The 5,480-nt window shown below is 53.2% G+C and overlaps 1 long non-coding RNA gene across 1 annotated transcript in view; it reads left to right on the forward strand.

Annotated features, from left to right (window-relative positions):
- Window positions 1–3,956: 3,956 nt before the first annotated feature.
- Window positions 3,957–5,480, forward strand: part of LOC102501395 (uncharacterized) — a 13,575-nt gene continuing 12,051 nt past the window's right edge. The window contains exon 1 of the long non-coding RNA XR_337051.1: window positions 3,957–4,012. This is a non-coding gene — a long non-coding RNA (uncharacterized LOC102501395). The remainder of the gene's footprint in view (window positions 4,013–5,480) is intronic.

Consider the following 5,480-nt stretch of genomic DNA (forward strand, 5'->3'; position numbering starts at 1 on the left):
CCTAGGAAACCCCAGCCTTCCCCTAACGGCACCTTTTTAATGGCCCTGGGCCCTTGAGCCCTTTCATTGCAGAGACTTGCTACATCCGCCATGAGTTCATGTTGCACTCAGGTGTACGGAAAGGCATTTCTGCTCCACCTGGGGTGGGGGGGGCCTGCAGAGGAAGGAGGAACACGGAGACCAGCCAGCAGGAAATGTGCTGGCGTAACCTCCGGGGGCACTCACCCTGGAGGAAGAAGAGGGGCCAAGGGAGGATCTGGAATGAGTACCTCTCAAAACACAGAGGAGAAGCACCCCAGGAAATGCCTAAGGGAGCGAGGACGTGGGCGTGCACAGTGCTGGGCTAACAGTGTGTGTCAAGAGCCTCTGCGCAGCCAGGCCAGCCTCTCGAAGGCGCGGGGGAAGGTGCAGGGGAAGGCGCCTGGGAGCCTCCTCGGACCCCACGGCACCAAGCCTATCTGGGGGCACTTCTGCAGATATCACGGCGACCATCCGAGCGAGCTGCAGAAGCCAACAGTCCCCACAAACACGCCTTTTTTATTTTTATTTTTTTGTAAATAATCTGGCTGGTGCTGCCACTGCAAATTCTCATTGCCTCTCCATTCACTTAAAGGTTCCCAGAGGAGGCATGCCCTCAGCAAAGGCCCTGGAACTGAAGGCGCCCCGGGGTCATGCAGGCCAACACTCCAACCCGCCCCAAACCTTTAGACTGAAAAAAAAAAAACAACAACAAAACAAAACTGGGGTCCCAAGAAGTAACTTCTCAAAGTCACGCAAGTCCATCGCTGTCAGAGTCCAGCGAGCTCTAAAACCCAGGCCTTCCAAAGCCAGGCGGGTACTGCTCCCACGCAGCACACGGTAATTCTCGTTAGATGGAAAACAGAAATACTCAGAAGGTCCTGGGAGGGTCTTATTTCTTGAATGGAAAGTGAAGACTTGACATTCCTTAAGACTGCTGGTCAACCCCAGACAAGCCGTATTAAATAATGAAGTGGGAACAGGGACTGTGAAAATGTAAGGGTGGGGGAACAAAAAAAAAAAAAAGAGGGCTAGTTTCTTTCTTTAAGCAAATTGCTATAGATTTCAAAGCACTTGGAATTATTATTTTTCCTTTCATATCTTTGGCTCCTTCTTGGATTCTGGGTTCTGTTTAAATGTTAGTTTTACTGGAGTGTTTTATGAAGCCAAATTAACACCCGAAGGGGAATTAATGCTCACCTTTGTTCTGCAAATTCAGACTCCCAGAGTCAGTTAGGTGTCGAACATGTTTAAGGCTCAAGGACATTTCACACCAGAAAAACACATCAATTCACCACGAGGCAAGAACCTGAGGCTTGCAAAGCTAATCCTCTCTGGCTGCCAAACGCCAGCTCCCCACCCCTGCTCCTCCTCTGAGTTGTGCTACCTCCTCCTCCCTGCCTCGGTTTCCCCTGGGCACTGGATGGCTGCTGGAGGACCGGACGCTTGGGCATGACACTCTAATGCCTCAGTTGGTGTTACCTCTCTTTCTGTGGAGCCTCAAGGCAGGAAGGAGGGAATAAATCTTGTTCCCTGTGGTTGTCACTTCACCCGTCGTGCTGGGGCCTCCCTCGCGGTCTCTGGCGCTGCAGTGCCAAGGCTCAGGCGGCTGAGTGAGGGTTCTGTTTCATCTTGGCAGAGGCACGGCCTTTCCATACACAAATGAACATCGTTTCCCCGCACCTCGACACCATAATGTGTTTTCCATACACCTGCTCTGACATTTTCATGAAATCAGAGTGTCCCAATCAACTGAGGAGGGAATTAGCATTGTTACAACAAACATCCTGGAAGTGTGTGTTATTTTTCATATCTACATATCTCATTCCCATATGCTGCTCTGGAGAGATAAATTCTAGATTTAACACCCTACAAATCTAAAAGACTAAAAGAAGCACATTAGATTTTCTCCATCCCTGCCATTACGACTTGCGCCATACCAAGCTTAGGTAAACAGAGTTTTTGAAGTAAATCTCATACAAAACCTGTTTTCTCATGTTTCAGCACTGTAGATTCACAAAATACCTCTGGATGGTCATCCCCGAAAATTCACATAGTAGTTACACCTGCTGTGCTTGGTGGCCACGATTCGCTTGGTTTCTCAAGTGCTTTCACAAAGCTCTGATGGCAGGGTAGACTCTCTGTGATCCGACCTGCAGACCTGAGTTTCTGGGAACACAGGCTCGGAGGTGCTGCATGGGTGTTTAAAGCACCAGCTCTAATTAGCAGAGTGTGAAAAGGACAAGACTTGAAGTCGGTGACTTCCAACGCATCGTACCCCAAAGCACGTGGTGAGAGAGCCCCGTTCCTAGTGACCTCGCCTGCTATTGCATTTGGTGCTAAAATGAGTTTTTAAATCCTTGAGCTTTTATTTTTTAATCAGTTTCACTTTGTGACCCAAGAAACAGCTCACCTACGTCATCCATGTTTGGGCAAGGTAGAGTTAATTGAATGTTTAGCAGGGCCCACGCCTGATAGAGTTTTGTCAAATAACATTGCCACAGAACAGGACGGTGTTGAAAGGCTTTTAAAATGAAGTCTCGAACTGTAGCGCCCCCTAGGCGTGCTGTGAGAAACTTCGATGATTTGGTAACAGATAAACTTGGCAAGTACAGGAATCCTTCTCCTCAGTGTGTTTAGTATGCCAAGGCAAAAATGTGCATTAAGCAAACCTGAAACTCGTGCTCCTGTCCTAGAACGCCTGACTCCTCCCACGTTTTCCTCATCCTCCTCACATGCTTCTCTTCAACCCTAAGACCCAAGCCCAATGCTGAAAACGAGAAACCTTTCGTGGATCTATTTTTACGAAATACACTAAACACTTAAATCCTCCTTAGCGTTTATTGACTTCTGTGTTCACGTCAGTTCCCTGCCTCCCAAATTTAGCGTGTAAAGCCCTCGAGGGCAGGAAGAGCAGAGCTCTCAGAGCTCCAGAGCCTCACACGGAGAAAGCTTGCTGAAGGAGCGAGTTCTAGAGCGGCCTGCCAGGACAGAGCACGCGCCGCACTTCCACCTGCCTTCCTGCATACGCGCAGAACTCGCAGGGGGGAGACGAGGAATCCGTAACAACACAATTCAAGTACTGGCTCTGTATCTAGTTTAGCGAAGCATGGGACACCCAGCGCCCTCTTCCCAGTCATGTGGCCACTTCCGGATATTTGCCTGTTTAGAAAACAGATTCATGAAGATGCAGCTGCTGCTCGCTCGGAGCTCTGCAGGGATTCAAGAGGAAGGGGCAGGCTCGCCGAGCGGGGACCTCAGCCTCGGCCCCGCTCCAGCCCCGGGAGTGGCCTCACCACGAGGGGAAGGAGCGCGGGAACCTCACTTCAGTCTACACAGAAGCCCCTGGGCCTGCTTGTCCTGCCCAGCTGTGAACTCCTCACGGCCCTGGAAATGCTCGCAGCATGAACCTGACACAACTTCCGTGGAGATCAGAGATGGCCCAGCCCTCGGAGGTGACCCAGCCCGAGAATTCTAAATGCTAGGCTTTTAAACATTGTGGGCATTGCAGAAGGCGCATTGGAATCACTCGCAACACCGATCTGTCTCTCGATTCTGGTGTAGACAATGGTGTTGGCTTGAAAGAAACACGTGGGCACCTTCTGCACAACTGACACTTGCTTGGCCCTTGACTGAGGCTGACCTCCAGCTGACCCCACACCTGCTCGTGACATCACAAAGTGCATTGTCAACGCCAGTCCCACTTCTGCAAGCCTGCCTCAAGGCCTCAGGCTGTAGGGGACTTCCTGGTCCCAGTGCGGGAGGAGGGACACTGTCTCCTCCCAGTGTAGACTCAGCAAACCACAGCAATCCTGCGCAGGAGGCAACCCGGGCGCATCTCCATCTCTGAGGAGTGACCATGCTACAAATGCAGAAGGCGCATTGGAATCACTCGCAACACCGATCTGTCTCTCGATTCCCTTGACTGAGGCTGACCTCCTGCTTCGGCAGGATCCCAACCCCAAGAAAACAGCGGAGCCCGTCACGGAACAAGGTGAGCAGCAGTCTAGCCACAGTCCAGGTGACAGACACCCAGCCTGACCTCCAGGTACCCCCAGGGATGGCTGTCAGGCCATCATTCCAGCTTGCCCCTATTCCCCTGTCCCAGAGGTAATCTGGGCAGCCGGGGAGTCTGCTCTGCAGTGCTGTGAGCTGCTCTGCACATGCCCTCAACCGTAGGTGACGGCGGGCACACCACAAAGCTCATCAGACGCCAAAACTAGACATCACAAAGCTGACGTCCCGCATCCTGGCGGGGCCATTGCACAAGTTCTTCCACTTCCAATCTGGGCTGCTCCAGACCCTCCAACCACTCGCCATCCACCCACCACCTCACGGGCTTTGTCTCCCGAGCCGACACGTAACGAGATCATCTAACCCCAGGGCCTGGCTTGTGCATGCTTCAGTCCCTCGCATGGCTACACCGGTGCTTGGTGGCAGTGCGACATCCCAGTTCCCAGCGGGCGGGGCTCCCAGCTGCCTGCCATCCCCAAGCTCCTTCCCTCTGGCTTCTGTGCACCCAGGATCCCATTAGTCTACCAGGAAGCCAGCATCGGAGAGGCACAGGGCGGGGAGATGCAGGTTGGAGTGACACGCCCTTACTGGAGCTCTGAGCGGAGGCGACGTGACTTCCTAAGATCCGCCACAGGAATCCGATGGTGCGACAGGAGGCGCAGGCAGCAGACATGCCCTTCTGTTCTGCCTTGTTCTCAAGTCGAAGCAGCATGGCGACCAAGGCCTTCTGCCGGTTATTAATGAGGAGCCGAAAGCCATTCAGCAGCTACTTGTGGGTCTTTCATCTTAGGAACAAACAGCACGAGGTCGCCGCACGGGAACGACTTCTCTGAGCGCTGGCACCTGTCCGTCACGTGGAGTCTGTCGGTCGTTGTTGGGCCTGAAGCCTAGTTAGCACAGGAGATGCAAGGGAGCGAGGGAGGGCGGGGGAGAGGCCAGATCTGGGAACCAGCTCACACCCTGAACGTGAAAGGTTTGCAGTGAGATACCGCGGCCTATAGGAGGAAACACGGCCTAAATCCCTGCTTCGGGAAGATAAGTGCTCCGAGTCCTGTAAGCCAGATGCACACCGCTGAAATGTGATGGGAAACTTTGTGATGTGAAGACTAAAAATCACAAGGAGGAACCAGCAGCGCTTAATCTTCTGTTGGATGACAATTCCAGATAGACTGATCGAGGTACCTGCTGCCTGATAAACCAGTCAATATTGCAGATGGTAGATACTGGCGGGAAACAGACACTGCGGAAAGAGAGAGGGGGCTGGGGGCTGAGGCGCTCCTCACGGCCTTTCTCCTCCCAGCCCCTGGCTCAGTCAGGAGAGGTCTGCACTGCCCACCGTGCTGTCACAGCGCAGATCAGCAAGCGCCCCAGCCCGGCCGGCGGGCCATTCTGAGCACGCACACGGGCGTGCTCTGGCCAGGCCAGAGGCAGCCCACGGGGGTGGTCTG

The sequence above is a fragment of the Tupaia chinensis genome, unplaced genomic scaffold (assembly GCF_000334495.1).
Source record: "Tupaia chinensis unplaced genomic scaffold, TupChi_1.0 Scaffold144119_1, whole genome shotgun sequence".
In the NCBI taxonomy this organism is placed as follows: Eukaryota; Metazoa; Chordata; class Mammalia; order Scandentia; family Tupaiidae; genus Tupaia; species Tupaia belangeri.